This window comes from Cupressus sempervirens, chromosome 9, assembly GCF_028749045.1.
Source record: "Cupressus sempervirens isolate cs-2001-9-10 chromosome 9, ASM2874904v1, whole genome shotgun sequence".
Lineage (NCBI taxonomy): Eukaryota > Viridiplantae > Streptophyta > Pinopsida > Cupressales > Cupressaceae > Cupressus > Cupressus sempervirens.
In genome coordinates, this window is record NC_143126.1 from 275,323,135 (window position 1) to 275,339,742 (window position 16,608).

Here is a 16,608-nt window from a genome sequence, read left to right on the forward strand (position 1 = left end):
AGAAACTTCCTATGGACTGGCTCTGAGGAAAAAAGGAGAATGCCTTTAATTGCTTGGGATCAAGTATGTAAACCTCGCAGTGAAGGGGGATTGGGAATTCAGAAAATCAAAAGTTTGAATAAAGCCCTTTTAGCCAAACAGGGGTGGAGAGTGTACCATGACAACAAAGAGTGGAGTACCATTTGGAAACGTAAGTATCTCTTCAATGCTTATTCCCTTCCAGATTACCTTGACTCTCCTAATGTTATTCACTCTTCCTCCATATGGGGAGCTATTCAGGGGACCAAGAAAACTTTAGAAAAAGGATGCTCCTGAAAAGTTGGTAATGGACTTAAAATGAAATTTTTGGAGGATACCTAGCTTATGGACCATCCTTTGAGTGAATATTTTCATGACAAGGCCTTAATTGATTAATGCAAGTAGAGATTTGGCCTTCTTGCTAGTCATTACTGGCAAAAAGATTCATGGGTGAATTTAATTGATGTTGGTCAAGGCTTCAGTAATATCCAATTATCCCTAAATGCTATCTCTCTTTACCCTTATCTAGAGGATGAGATTATCTGGTATGCTGAACCTAGTGGGAAATTTAAAGTCTCTTCTATCTTTGATTCTAAGGATAAGAGTAATCAACCTCTTTGGTCTCAAGCTTGGATTAAGGGTCTCATACCCAAAATTAACATTTTCTTTTGGACTCTTCTCCAAAACAAAATTCTAACCCTTGAAAACTTGCAAAAAAGAGGTATAAATTTGGTAAATAGGTGTTCTTTATGCAGAAAGGGACTTGAAAATAGAGATCATATGTTTTTGAGATGCTCTTATACCCAGGAAGTCTAGACTAAGATTTTGAATTTTTAGGGTATGACATGCATCCACCAAAATAACGTGGATCTTTCTTTCAAGAGTTGGAGATGCCCCTCAAAGGATCCTGATGCTCAATTTCTTTGGAAACTAACCCTCCCCCACCTTTGGTGGGGCATATGGAAAGAAAAAAAAAAGGATATTTAGAAATAAAGATCTTCCAGGATGGGTGCTTGGTCAGAATATCATTAGAGCTTTCAAGGAGACTTTTAAGTCCCAAAGGGAGCCTTCTAAAACCTTCCAACTTGATTACCCTTTAAGATCTCAAGGATCTAAGTTGAAAATTTATAATCCTAGATTGATTATAAAGTGGCTTGTTCCTCCTAATGGATGGATCAAAGGGAATTTTGATGGAGTAGCTAATGGTAACCCAAGAAGAGCAGGATGTGGAGGTGTTCTTAGAGATCATATGGGAAATATTATTGATGCTATTGCTATCCCTATTGGTCACTCAAATAGCCATATTGCTGAAGCTACTACTACCCATTATACCACTATTTTAGCTATTGAATTGGGGTACTCCAAATTATGGTTGGAAGGTGATTCTCTGAATATTATAAATATCCTTAATAATAAAAGTTCTATCTCTTGGTCTATAGAGGCAACAATTATGAAAATCAAAACTTTATTTGAAAATTTTGAAAAGGTGGTCATTTCTCATACTTATAGAGAAGCCAACGAGGTCACTGATTGGATAGCAAATCATGTAGTTCAAATGGGGCAAAAGATGAGGTGGCTCAATGAATTAAACAAACATGTGGATCTTAAAGCAATTATTAAATATGATGTTATTCATTCCAAAGTGGGAAATATTTTCTTGGATTAGAAATTTATTGATTTGCGAGAGTGGCCTTACAACTATCAGATTACAATCTTGAGGAGGTACATCATGTGAAGGTTATATGTTCTCTGCACGTATCATCAAAAAGGCATCCTCAATATTGTGTCACAAACAACTGGTCTCACTTCAACCTCTCTGCTATCGGTATCTAGGTGTCTCATGTTTTTTGTTCACTCTGCAAAATGAGAGGTGAACTGAGGAAGAAAAAACCTAAAAAATGTGATGATTGGAAGGCTAGGCAGGATGTTTGGAAGATTCTCCAAAAAGGGAAGGTGGTCAACTACCTAGAGTGGCTGCATGGATTCAAACCCCATGTCACCATTGCCTTCTTCAAAAACTGGGTGTATGACAAAGTTACTTTACATGGAGTCCTTGTAAAGCTTACTGAGGAATTCATTGCCAAAGTCACTGGTCTCCCCATGAAAGGTATCAAAATTTTGAAGCAGACCAGTATTTCCAATGTGGCCTACAAAAAATTCTCGAAGATAGATGAAGAGGAGATGCAATTGTAGAAGAATGGAGACTTCTTTGATGTGCAACAAATTAAAGGTATTTGGCATGATGTGTTTGGTTGTATTCATGAGTATTTCATCCTTGATGGAAGGAATAAAAGGGTGCACAAACTCCACTTTGTCTTTCTTAACCATTTCGGGTACAAGGACATAATTTCCTTCCCTTTCTATTTGTAGTTTTCTTTGCTCCAAAGTTTGAATGCCCATAGAAAGAAATAGTCTCGATCCATCTTACATGAAGGTCTAATTTTTCTCATTGAGGGTTTTTGTAAAAATAATTCCATTTCTTTGTCTCTGTCCACTGGTAAGCATAAGAATCCTAAACCCTTAAAAGGTAAAACTAATGAGAATGTTAAAGAGAAAGTTGAGGCTAAACTAAAACCCTCCAGCTCTTGAAGACAAATTAAGGAAGAGGACACGGAGGTGGAGAGTACTGAAGGCTCAGATAATGATGTCCTTGAGGAAGAGGAAGGGATGGATGCTGGGGAGTTTAGCTCTAACCTGGATGGTTATCCGAATATGAAATACAAAAATGAGGAAGGGAGAGAGGAAGAAACTACTGAGGATAACTCGAAACAGAGCAAGTCTAATAATGAGGATACTCATATTGTGTTTGGGGGAGGTGATAAAGAGAAAGAAAATTTAATCGATGATCTAACCATTTTGAGTGAGGAGGAAAACATGGGGATAGCTTCCACTCCTGTAAAGGAGACTGAGGGACAAGATAAGGAGGGCCCGAGCCATAATATTCTTGTAGAGCCTGGTGAGGAAGAGCCATTGGATGGGGAGGTACAAATTGATAAAGTTGGCCCCTTACCACACACCACTGCTGATGACACGAGTGACTCCCCAGCGAGGGAAACCAAAATTTTCTTCCTTCACTCTGCTAAACAAAAAACTAACTCTTTCCTTCAGGTTGACTCCTAGATTTATAATGAGATAATGGGGCTAAAGAAGAAAGTGGATACCTTGCAACATAACTAGGAGGCTGACGGGGCTATTATTCAACACATGGAGGTGCAAATGGGAGGTATCCCAAAAAAACTAAAGGATTATGAGTAGAATCTTAGAATGCTCATCAAGGAAAGTGGAACAAAAATGGAGCAGGTAACCTCAAACATCTGTATAGCTGCGGTGACATTAGGCAAAATAGAAAATGAAGGAACCATACCTTCGGAGGGCCCTACCAAGAGGACAAGACAAAGTTCAAGGAAGAAAGCTTTGATTGTTGCTGCTTCTTTGGCTACTAACTCCATCCAGGACATGACTAAGATTGGTAAGGAGATAGTTAAGATGATTACAAAACTGCAATAGTTTCCTGAGTCTTCTTTTCTGCTTGGGTTCCTATTCAGGTCCTATTTACTGGTTGTTACATTTGGTTCCTATGTTTGGTCCTATTTTTTGGCTTTTAGTTTTTAAACTGTACTGATGGTTCTAGGTCCTTGTAAAACCTGGGTACTTTATTTGGACTTTGTTAGTGGTTTTAGGACCTTGTAAAACCCAATTTTGGTACTGCTTCTAGTAGGTATAAGGTCTCTTTCCTAATGGATGGCTTGTTTTTTCATTTTTTGAGGATGTGAAAAGGTTTCAGGGTCCCTTCAAAACCTATTTTTACCGTAATCTAAAACCAAGTGAGCATGACTAACACTAGTTCCATCCAACATTTCCTTTATTAACTGAGTGAGCTTGGTTAACACTCAACTTTCACAAACTTTCCTTTGGCGCCTGAGTGAACTTGGTAGATACTATTTTTTGAACTAGGCAAACTTTGGAATGCTCGGTAGACATAGAAAAACATCTTCAATGCCCAAGTGAAATCGTACACATTGACTAGTAGTGATATGAGATTTTGTGTAACATCAAAGATAATACACAATTAATCAATTGTTTCAACAATCTCCCTCTTTGGCATCGATGGCAACACAACATGTCATAATACAATGAATTTTTTAGAGCAAGAATAAAGTAAGGAATTATCCTTAGTTTCATTTTGATTCTCATCCATGAGAACTCCCTCTATCAATGTGAACTCTTCTTGCCTTTAGTTTCTCTCTCTATCAGAAAACTTCTATTTTCTATAGCTTCTTCTGATAGAAAACTCTGCCTTTGATATCAGGCCAAGTTCATTCTTCCTTTATACATATCTTTCTCTTTCTATTTACAAAATTTATATGAGATATGATAGTAAAATTCTCCCTCTTTGACATCTCATGCCAAAGACAATATTCAGTGAATATCAATGTACCTCAAATATAGATTCATTTGTAATATGCCCTTGTCAATATTATACCAACTGAATGATCTTCACCATGTTCTAGTTGATACATCACTAAACTTTATTTAGTGAGCTTTAGATAGTGGAATGACTCATAGCTTACCTCTTAGATACAAAAATTCATTCTTAGGTAATGGCTTGGTGAATATGTCTACAATTTGTTCTTTTGTATTCACATATTTCAATCTTACTACTTTATCTTGTACCAATTCTCTTAGGAAATGATATTTCATAGAAATGTGTTTTTTTTTGGTATGCATCACTAGATTCTTTGATATATTTATTGCACTTGTGTTATCGCAATATATGACTATTGGATCATGAATCTTTGTCTTCATACATACCAATAGTTGTTTGAACCAAAAAATATTAGAAAAATTGACTACAGCTACCACATATTCTGCCTCTGCTATGTATTGAGATATACAATTCTATTTCTTGCTTGTCCAAGACACTAGTCTTTTACCAAGAAAGGATGGTCCACCACTAGTGTTTTTTTCTATCATCAACACTTGTTGCCTAGTTAGCATCTATGAATACTTTTAAATCTAAATTGCCTTCTATATTGTACCATAAACCATATTATTCAATACCTTTTAGATATGTCATGATTCTTTTGACTACCATCATGTGATTTTCTTTGGAATTTGCTAAAAATCTTGCCACCATATCAACTACTAATGCAATATTAGGCCTTTTTTGCACTACATACTACAAATTTCCAATCATTGATCTGTATGTGGTCTAATCTACCTCTTTGGAATCATCATTCTTGGAAATTTTATGTCCAGTAGACATAGGGGTTCCAATTGGTCTTGAGTCTTCCATTCCAAATTTCTTTAGCATTTCCTTGATATATTTAGGTTGAGCAATGTAGATACCATCTTTCTTATGCTAGAACTACAATCCAACAAATAATTTTATCTCTCCAAACATAGAAATTTCAAATTCTTTACTTATTTCTTCTGAAAATGCCTTGTAAAAATCAACATTTCCTATGAATAAAGTATCATCAATGAATATTTTTGCCAACATAATCTTCTTGTCTGGTCCTTCTTTAATATAAAAACTATTTTTATCATTTTTTCTATGAAAACCAATATGTACCAAGTAGTTATGAAGTCTTTCATATCAAGCTTTAGGAGGTTGTTTGAGACCATATAATGCCTTGTGTAATTTGTATACCATGTCCCTTTTTCTAGGATCTACAAAACCTTTAGGTTGTTCAATGTAGACTTGCTCATCAAGAATTTCATTCAAGAATGTAGATTTTACATCCATTTGATAAAGTTTAAATACTCTGTGTGCTGCATATGCTAGTAAATTTCTAACACCTTCTAATCTTGCAATAGGAGCAAAAGTTTCACCATAGTCAATACCTACTTCTTGAGAATAGCCTTTACATACCAACCTTGCTTTATTTCTAGAAACTTTTCCATCTTCATCTAGCTTATTTCTAAATACACACTTTGTGCCAATTACATTTTTATCCTTGAGTCTAGGAATAAGAGTCCAACTTTTTCTCTTCTCTATCTATTCTATTTCTTCATTCATTGCTTCAATCCAACTTTCATTATCTAAAGCATCTTTAACATTTCTAGGTTCAAATTTTGCAAGTAAACATGTACCTTTCAATTTGTTTCATGTCAGTGTTCCATTTGATTTGTCTCCAATAATCTAACTAGGTGCATGATGCCTTTTGACATGTATTGCTAACATAGGTTCTTTGGATTTGGAGTGTGCTTCACTGATTTCATCATGAACTTCAACATTAAGTTCAGGTCCCACTATTTGTAACTTGGGCCCACCACACTCGGTTTGCTCTTGTAGTAGCTTAGTAACATCTGACTATGACTCAGATCCTTCAAACTATGACTCGAGTTGCATTGTTTGCAACTCGGTAGCTATTGGAGATTTTAGGGACTCAAGAGGTGAATCCTCCTTTTTTCTAGATATATTAGGTAGGGTATCAGGTTTGTATTAAACAAATCTTTTATAATCCTTTGGCTCTTTTTTGCTTTCCTCTTCACATTTTTTTGCAAACTCATCAATTCTCACATGTGTACTTTCTATGATTTTATGAGTAGACAAATTCAAACATTTGTATGCTTTACTTTTGGAGGAGTATCCTAGGAATATGCCTTCATCATCTTTGATGTTCAAATTTACCTTTTCTAGATTCTTTCAAGATATAACATTTTCTACCAAATACTTTCATGTAACTTACATTAGGTTTGTAGCCATACCATAGTTCATGAGGAGTTTGATTTGAGTCTTTCTTTAATTGTACTTTGTTTAAGGTATGTACTGCAATGTTGATTAGTTCCTTCTAGTATTTGAATGCAACATTCTTTTCTATCTTCAATGTTCTTGCACAATCCATGATGGATCTGTTCCTTCTTTCAGCTATACCATTCTGTTGAGTTGTACTAGGGGTTAATACTTGTCTTTTAATTCCTTTTTCAATGTAAAATTCATAGAATTCATTGGAAATGAATTCACCACCTCTGTTTAATCTTAAACATTTCAATTTCTTTCTAGTTTCTTTTTCTACTCTTGCTAGATACCACTTGAATTTTTGAAAAGCTTCTAATTTTTCTTTTAGATACATTACAGTAATCATTCTAGAATAATCATAAAAAAAAAATGAAAAAATTATCTCCACTATAACTCTCTATTCCAATAGGTCCACATAAGTCAGTATGAACAAGCTCTAAGATTTCTACAGAATGATAGTTTTTTCTTTTGAAACTAGTCTTTCCCATCTTACCAATTTGACAGTTTTTGCATAGACCCATATTAGGTTTCCTTAAGCTAGAAATACCTCTTACTCTTCTATGTTTTCTTATCTTAACTAGGTTATCAAAGTTTACATGACATATTCTTTTGTGTCATAGCCAACTTTCTTCTACTTGAGAAATAAAACATGAACTTTTACTAAAATCAAGATAGAATAGGTTACCTTTTGTTTGTTTGCTAGATCCATCCAGATTTCCTTTTCCATCCAATAGTTTGGCCTTCCCATTCATAAATTCTAACTTGAATCTAATGTTAGTCAACTATGCCACACTCAATAAATTGTGCTTTAGTCCTTCAACCCAATAAGCATTATCACATATAAGTTCATTGGTCAAAGAGATACATCCTTTTCCTTTTATGAAACAAGGTTCATTATTGCCAAATCTAACACTACCACCATCATAATATTCCATGTGTTCAAACTTTTTTTTGTCTCCAGTCATATGATGTGAGCAGCCACTATCAATAATCCATGTATCAGTTTTGCTAACATGAGAGATAAGTGCCATCTTATCTCCTTCATCATTAGATTCAACTTTCACAACAATATATACCATTTCATCTTCACTATTATCAGAATCTTTAGCCATAAAATAATATTTCTTACCTTTGTCCTTATAGTCCTTGTAGTTTTTTAATTCCTTCTTGCCTTTGTACTTGTTTCTTTTCTTTTCATCCTTTCTTTCTTTCTTTAAGTACCTTGTAGTGATGTGACCAACTACTTTACAAGAAAAGTAGATTAGAGGAATCTTACCTTTGTACTTTCCTCTGCCTTTAGAATATTTCTTTGCAAGTATGACTTCAAAAAATTCAAGACCATTATCAGGACTTTCTTCTTCTTCTTATTCACTTCCTGATTGATTAGCCTTTGATTTCTAAACCTTTTTCTTGAGTGAAAGCTTGGCTTCAAATGCAGATTCAATACCTTTGGAACTAGAGCATCCAAAGTTATTTTATTATTTGGATCATATTTCATCTCTTGAATATTAGAAACTTTAATTGCTTAGATAGGAAGAAGGGTTCTGATTACCTTGCTCACAATGGTTTTTTCATCAATATCTTATCTAGATGCTTTGATTGCCCTCACACTTGCTTTGATTCTCTCAAAATATTTTGCAATGTTTTCATCTTCTCTCATCTTCATTTGATCAAAATTTCCTCTAAGACTTTTAGCTTTAGCTCTTCTTACATTATCATCTCCTACATAGATTTATTCAATTTAATCCACATATCATAAGTTGTAGTACAACTTTTGACTTCATCAAATTCAACACAATTAAGAGAAAATGTAATGTTAATCATCATAATGTTAATATTTTTCTTTTCAGCAATATCTTCAACTGATAATATTTTAGTGGGAGTCTTGTATTTAGTATTAAGATACTTATAGCCTGAATCACTAATGATTCCTAGATGTAATCTAATAAGTCCTTGTCATGCTATAAAATTGTCTTAGTTCATCTTGGGAATTTTTTTTTATGTAAGACATCTTGATCTTTAACTTAGGTCCTTGAAACCTTCTCTACAATTACCAAATTCTCTGATACCAATTGTTGAAAATATAAGAGGAGTAACTGAGAGGGGAGGAGTGAATCAATTACTACAAAAATAAATCTCAGATCCCTTAGATGCTAGTACAAAATAAACTCTAAAAACTAAACTCTGTTGATGCTCGACAAACACACAAAAAAATGTTGTAACTCAATAAAAACTAAAATAACTTCACAAATACTTAACATGAAAATCTTAAGATGTTATCTATGATTACTATCTAGTTCCAAACACATATGAGAAATATCATGAACACATTTGAGACCAAGATTCAACGTGTAAACCCAATGTGGGAAAAGCCACCAATTGCAACTAGTTACTAATTTTCACTCTTCTAAAGTGAGCCTTATTAGGAGTCAACCATGTGAAAGGTTACAAAACACACTGTAAGGTGTGACCTTGTTAGAGGATTTAATCACCCTATTAGGAGTATCCTTATTAGAGGTCATTGGACAATTCAATAAAAATTCCACCTTGTTAGAGGATTTACAAATAACTGCTAAGCCAACTCTGTTAAAAGATTTAGATCACTGCTACAATGGTTAGAGAGTAAAAATGACATGACTTGATTTGGATGCAATTAAATTGGTGATTAGAGATCTCAATTCTAGCTTGTATACTTGATCCTTCTTGATTGAATATATCATTTTAGTTCTACAAGGATATTTTGCTTATTCTTTTAATTTACTTCCTCTTAGCATCATTGAATCTTTAATTATCTTCCATGCATTTCACACTTTCTAAATCTCAACTTGACCTTATATTTATATCTTTCATATTGTCAAGTTGGCTAGAATACAACTTAGAATAATTAATATTCATCTCCTTAGTTGGCTAGAACCAACACATAAATCAATTTGAACTTAATATGACAAAACAAGAAAATCCTTCATTAGCTATCCCTACTTAGTAGACACTAACTCAAAATGATTTTCCTCTGTTAACCAAGTGAAGTCGGTCAATAATGCATAGTTACAAAGTTCCTTTGGTAACCGAGTGAGCTTGGTTAACACTAGTTCTATCCAACATTTCCTTCATTAATTGAGTGAGCTTGGTTAACACACTACTTCCACAAACTTTCCTTTGGTACCTAAGTGAACTCAATAGATACTATCTTCTGAACTAGGAAAACTCTAGAATGCTTAGTAGACACAAAAAACTATCTTCAATTCCTAAGTGAGCTCAACATACACTGACTGGTAATGATATGAAATTTTGTGTAACATCAAAGACAATACATAATTAATCAATTGTTTAAACATCTAGATCTTCAATATCTTCATATTCAAAGTACTCCTGGAATTCATTGATTCAATCAATCAATTCGTTTGGGTTGAGATTTTCCAAAAATATGGGAACATCAAACTTAGGTCTTTGTCCAATATTGGAAATGGCCTTAAAAATATTTTCCTCCTTTGGGTCAAGAAATTCATCTACTCTATCTTGGTCTAGATTTCCTTGTTCTTCTCTTTCATCCTCACTTTCATAATCTCCTACAACAATATTCATTACTTTGCACATTTGTTCTTTCTTTGCTTGCATTTTTCTTTGGAGATTTTTAAAATCCTTAGGTGTAAAACCTTTGACTCTTCCACCATGCTCTCTTTGTGGAGGTATTTTTATGCTTCCACTAAAACCCTAGTGAAAACTACCTTCTAGTTGGTGATCTATCTACATGCACAACACAAACCATGATCCTAGTGTGAACTGCCTCACAATAAATGATCTATCCACACACTCACAAACTCAAACTCTAATAGGTGCTCCCCTTAATACCATAAAAATATAATAGAAACAAAGAAATAACAAAAATTATAGGAACAAAATATGGAATTCTTATTATCGCCACAAATACAGAATTATAGAATTCACAATTACAATATGCCAACCCACATGGGCACCTCCATTTTAGTAATCTACAAGACAAATCTCTGAACTATCACATAGAGCTATCCTAGATAATGTTTGAGCATTTCTTAAATAGAAAATTTTATGCCACCTACGAAGGTTCTAGAAACTCAAACTTAATACCTAGGGCTGACATACCCTAACAATACATATAAAATCGGCCAAATACATTTTTGACATTTATTTTGGATGTTTTGGTCAGCCCAACATTGGAAGACCATAACTCTTGAACCATTGCTCCAATTGGCTATTATAAGCAATTTTTAGAAACTTTAGCTTCTTATCTATAGAATCAGATTAGTGCGAGCACACATCCATCGAGTTTTTGGGCCTCATCTACGCAATTTTAGGCCTCCAATGGTGGGCTTGAAGTTTATATATCAAAATTACAAACCCAAAGTTTGAAATAAATCCATGAATACCCATAATATGGCATTGAGTCTCAATTGGTAGGCTGATATATCTAAGATGAATATCCACCTCTAAAATTAAGACATTCCAACCTCATATGACTAACTTACTAAGCAGCAAGCCTCCATAGACAAAAACTTTGCATTAAGACAACCCTTATTGAAACAACTAAAATGAAATATTTTTTCTTGATGCAAGATTTCTCTTACAACCAGGATGCTCCTGCACCAAAGTTCCATTTTCAAAGACATACTAGAAATCAAAGAACTATTACGGGTGAATTCTTGTGTTTTTATCATCATACAAAACAACCAATTACTTTTTTATTGTACTCAATTTAGACAATTTGTTCAAGATTTCATTGATAGAATTTTTATTCATTGAACACCACATTTTATATGATTTCTTCAAGCTATGGTTTACAATTATCATTTCTTACTCCCATTATGTTGTTCTCCATTATACCTTTCATAATGAGCACAGAGACAACACAATAGGTATTTCCCCTTTCCTCTCTTCACTAAGGGATAAGGACCATCACTCTCATCTTCTTTTAGGGATTTTTTTCTTCCCTTCATGAGAATGTTTCATTATACAATGATATCCTTCTTAGTGCACATTTTATGGTTTAGTAAGGTCATAACTAGTTAATAAGGGTATATTTTATGCACACAAGACACTATTTTAGAAGCATAAATGAGTCCTTCCTTCCCCTTCTTTTCTATTTGCATCCAATATCCCTTGCGTACATTCATCATTTATTATCTTTTGTTCTTTCTTTCAAGAATATATTTTTTAATATAAGGATATTTATATCTTGACTTGCAATCTCACACTTTCTTGAAAGTGCATATTTGTTATAAACATCTATCACTTAGGGAAAATATTGGATATACTTTCTCATTTTTTTTCTCCTTTATTTTAAGAAGTCATTATTATTATTTTTTCATTTCTATTATACCATCAACCTATTTTGTTATGTGATGAATTTTTATTTAGGATATTTCTCCTTTATGAGGTTATTATCCTCTTCATAATTTCTCCTTTCTTGGGATTGCATATATTGTATAACTATAATGACTATAAGATGATCTAATGTGGAATCCTTCTTCTCTTTCTTCATTTCTCTATGGTTAGCATTATTTAATGATACATTCATTTTCTTCATAAGCCACTTTTTTACATGCAAGATCATAACATTTTTTGTTAGCAATTGTTTTTTTGCATTGAAGAGGGCATGTTTACTATTCAATAATCATGCATTTTTTCATCATACTCTTTCCTTGATGACTTGATGCCTTTGTTGTGATGTCTTTTTGGCATAATTACATTATGAGTTCTCTATGTTTTATGGTTTATTTTTCTTGGAATTGTGTATCAATTATGTGGTAGCTATCATTCAAGATATATTAGACACATTTTCTTCACACTTGGGGGAAAGCTCTCTCTCTCTCTCTCTCTCTCTCTCTCTCTCTCTCTCTCTCTCTAGTGTAAGGATCTAATTTCCCTAGTATAGTGATATTTGTTTATCATGTGAAATTGTTTTTGTATAAGGAACTTTTTTTTGGGTTAGAATTCTCTCTTATATAAGAGGTGTATATATCCTTGATCATCACCTATTCCTTATCTACAACACTATGTTAATTATAAAAACATTCCCTTATTATGGTTTTCAAAGTTTATTATTCTTCATCGAGAATCCCTATTTTACCTAGCCATAGGGGAGATAAAATAGGTGCATTCTCATTCTCCTCCTCCTCTTTCTCTCAAAGATGTTATATTTGTTTAAGTTATCCTTTTGAATATAGGTGTCCCATAAATAGGATCTCTTCTCATTAGTAAAATTGTAGTGCCTCTCCCATTTGATTTCTGTAAGTCATCTTGATAGATGCAACTTTGATGATCTTTCTTTGTGAGTGATCATGATTGGAACCATGAGTGGTCTACACCTTTGGGGTGATTAGATTTATGTTATTGTATCGGTTGGGTTGATTATGTTTATGGCTGATTTATGAGATTATGATGTGTTAGATGGTTTCACTAAGGTTTGTGCCAGTGGTTACAAGGATTGATGTGGTATTACAATGTTGTTACATGATTTTCCTGAGATGTGTGTAGAGATTTCACTATGTATTATTATCTTGCTACACTTGACTAGGTTGCTACAGTAGTGGTTAGTCATGTATTTGACCATGTTCACTTATGTTTTTAAAGTACATTTTAATGTTGTTTAACAACCATTATTAATTCCATTATTAAATGGTTAAATAATTACAAATGAATTGTCCATGTTGGATTCATTGGTTATGTGCTATGAATATTTACCTTGTTCATTTCGGTAATTTATGCAAAATGAGCTATTTAAATGAAATTAAGTAGATACTTGAATTATGTAATTTCATGTAATTATTGCTTTGACTATTATTATAGTGCATCTAAACTTGATCATGTTCATTTATTGTGTAGGACTTATATCCTTAGCAGTGGCACATGAAGTTAGTGGTTAGACCTTTCATGTTGAACGAGTATCATCCCTGTATGGGTGATGTATCTTTATTGTCATTTTAATCCTTTAATAAATGGTAAATTTAGATTCATAATGCATTATGTGATTAGACATGTGAGTGTGTTTGTGCATTTAGGATTTTGCAATGGTCATTGAAAAGATTAAATTAAATGATGTTTAATGGGTTGAAGGGTTTAATTATTTTATTTAATCTTTATTTTATTGTTGACTAATTTGTTATAGTCAGATTCCAATTCAATTGGAATCACTTGATTTAATTTGGGTTAAGGGAGCCAACTAGATAATTTAATTGAAATAATCTAATTAATATGCCACTTTGCAAAAGTCCATATATTGGGTTAAAAGTGAGTTTATTCTCACTTCTCACTTTGTTATTTGAGGATTTTGGAGAAAATTCCTCCAAACCCTCTTGTGAGAAATCTATGTTTTGCTTGTTGCCAGAGTTTGTCTTGACAAATCATTGTGAGGCCAGTCTCCTTAGATTCATATTGGGATTTCTCTGCTATGTCGATGGTTTCATCTAATTTGACGTCCCCATTATTTTATAGTGGTATTTCTCATTTTTCCCTCTTGGCTGCAAGGTAGGGATTTTTGGATTTAATGGTGTTACTCCATTTTAGATTCTATCTCATGTTGTTAAATATTAAGGAGTGGAGAAATAGTGTTCCCCTTTGTTTTTATGCATTCATATCACTCGGTTGGATGAGGGTGAGCATTTCTATTTTGTAGGAAATTAGAAATGCAAGTTCAGGTGTTGTTATGCTACTGGATTTATGTGAAGTGTCTAGGTCCATGATTTTATTTAAAAAGTGTGATGTTGGGTAGATTTTATTAGTGGGTTTTTGATTTTGTCAAACTCCAAGATTTTTTAGTTTTGGATATTTTGGCATTGTCTCGTTTTGCCTACCATCAAGGTTTTCACCCATTTCTTTGTTTGGTTTATTTAGAGATTTGATCTTGTAGATTTTTCCTTAATGATGAGGATAATGGAATTAGAATGGTTATAGGGCATTCTGAAGTATTTTATTTCCTAATATGAACTCGTGTTACCATAGTGGATTTTGTGGACTTGTGTCTTTTGCTAGATTTTCTCGATTGGGAATCCGAGCTTTTTTGGTGAAAATTATTGGACCCTTAGTCTTGTGAGCCTATTCTTGAATTGAGATTTTAGTTTCATTGTTACTTGAGAACATTGAGTTTTGGGATTTTATTCTTGCCTTAGTTTGTGTGCCACCCATATGTTGTTGGGATTTTGGCGTTGTTTCCTTGGATGGTGGAAATGGACTATATTCCATGTTTCCTTGGATGCTATGTTTCCCCTTCATGGACATTGAGATTTTTGTAGTATCTATAGTCCTAGATTTAGGCTAGTTGGGTGAGTTCATGATGCTTGGTGATTTATTGTTCATTGGGATTCATGTAAATTCCATGCTCTTGGATATAGGCTGGTTGAGTGATATTTTTTTAAAGTCAAAAGTGGTAAACCACTATATTATTAATAAAAAATGATTCAAAAAGGTTAGCTAGGAAAGAACTATTACAAAAACCTAGCATCATTCCATATATTTACATCCGAGAAGATACATTGAGTTATAAAAGAAAGCTACCTAAGAAGCATAATATGACTACAAAATGCGGGATTATTAGCCACCCATAATTATTAATGTGATAAAATTTCCACAATCCATCATAGTTTTGTAAATCAGTTTCTGGATTAGATTGTGTGACAATTTTTACCATCAACGTTTCGAATCACACTACATGATCCATCATCAGGATGAGATAGCAAGAGATGTCAAACAAAATAAGTGGTACACCCATAATTATGCCAACTTGTTACAATATAGATAAGATATGAAATGTATCATACAATATACTAAATAACTGTGTCAACCAAAAACAAAAAAGAATTGATGTCTTATATCACTCTTCCATAACATCACACCCATGAGAATCACTACATGCCTTGGGAGAATCATTCATTCTGTATTTTGATCCACTTGAAAAATTAGAATCTCTACTAATAGCAATATCACTACTCCAACCATAAGCACAGTGAGGATTTTCACACTCCCAACTAGCACATTTACTCTCCTCAACATGCATTTCAGGAGACCATCCAGACCTAACATATTCTACAATAGTAGAAGACTGCAATGCTGACTTTATACATAAAGGATTTTGATTCTCAATTTTTTTTTTTAAGTTCTTCAAATATCACCTAGCATTCATGTCTATGAAGTAGTTGTTCATGAGAAAACAAACCTCGACTAAGGCCATACCACTCCAAATGTTGTAATTTTGCATGGCATTCTTGAACTTGTTACCCTCACAAAAACATGACCAAAACACCTTATGAGCCAACAACTATATTAGCAAAGGAGATTGCATAATATCCATGGAATTGGAGAGAAATATGGATACAAGAGTCAATGGGTACAAGAAATGCACTATAGAGGCTACCAAAAGTTCTTTTCCAATAACATGTTCGATACCCCTATGAATTGTGGGAGAATAAATTATGAACATCTTATCAAGCTTAGTGTTGTCCACATCACCTAGTAATGGAACTTCCTCAGCCTTTGGTGGTACCCAAATATAGTAATTGTTCAACAACATAACCCTATGTTTCTTCTGAAAAGTATTGTAGGGGCCAACAACATCAATTTGTTTTGACATTTTCAACAGGGCGACTGAATTGCAAACTCAACTATGAATAAATAACCTTTTGGAGAACTTTTTGGATACTTTAATTATGATAAAAAATGGTGAATCCCCATCGATATGAGCTTGTGAAAAACTAACAATATGGAATTATTATCACACCTAATAGGCCATGTGATCACTGCAAAAAAAATGTCAATCTAAGTGCCAACAAATTGTACTAACATAGTTGCATAATACTACTAGAACATTTTGCACAAAC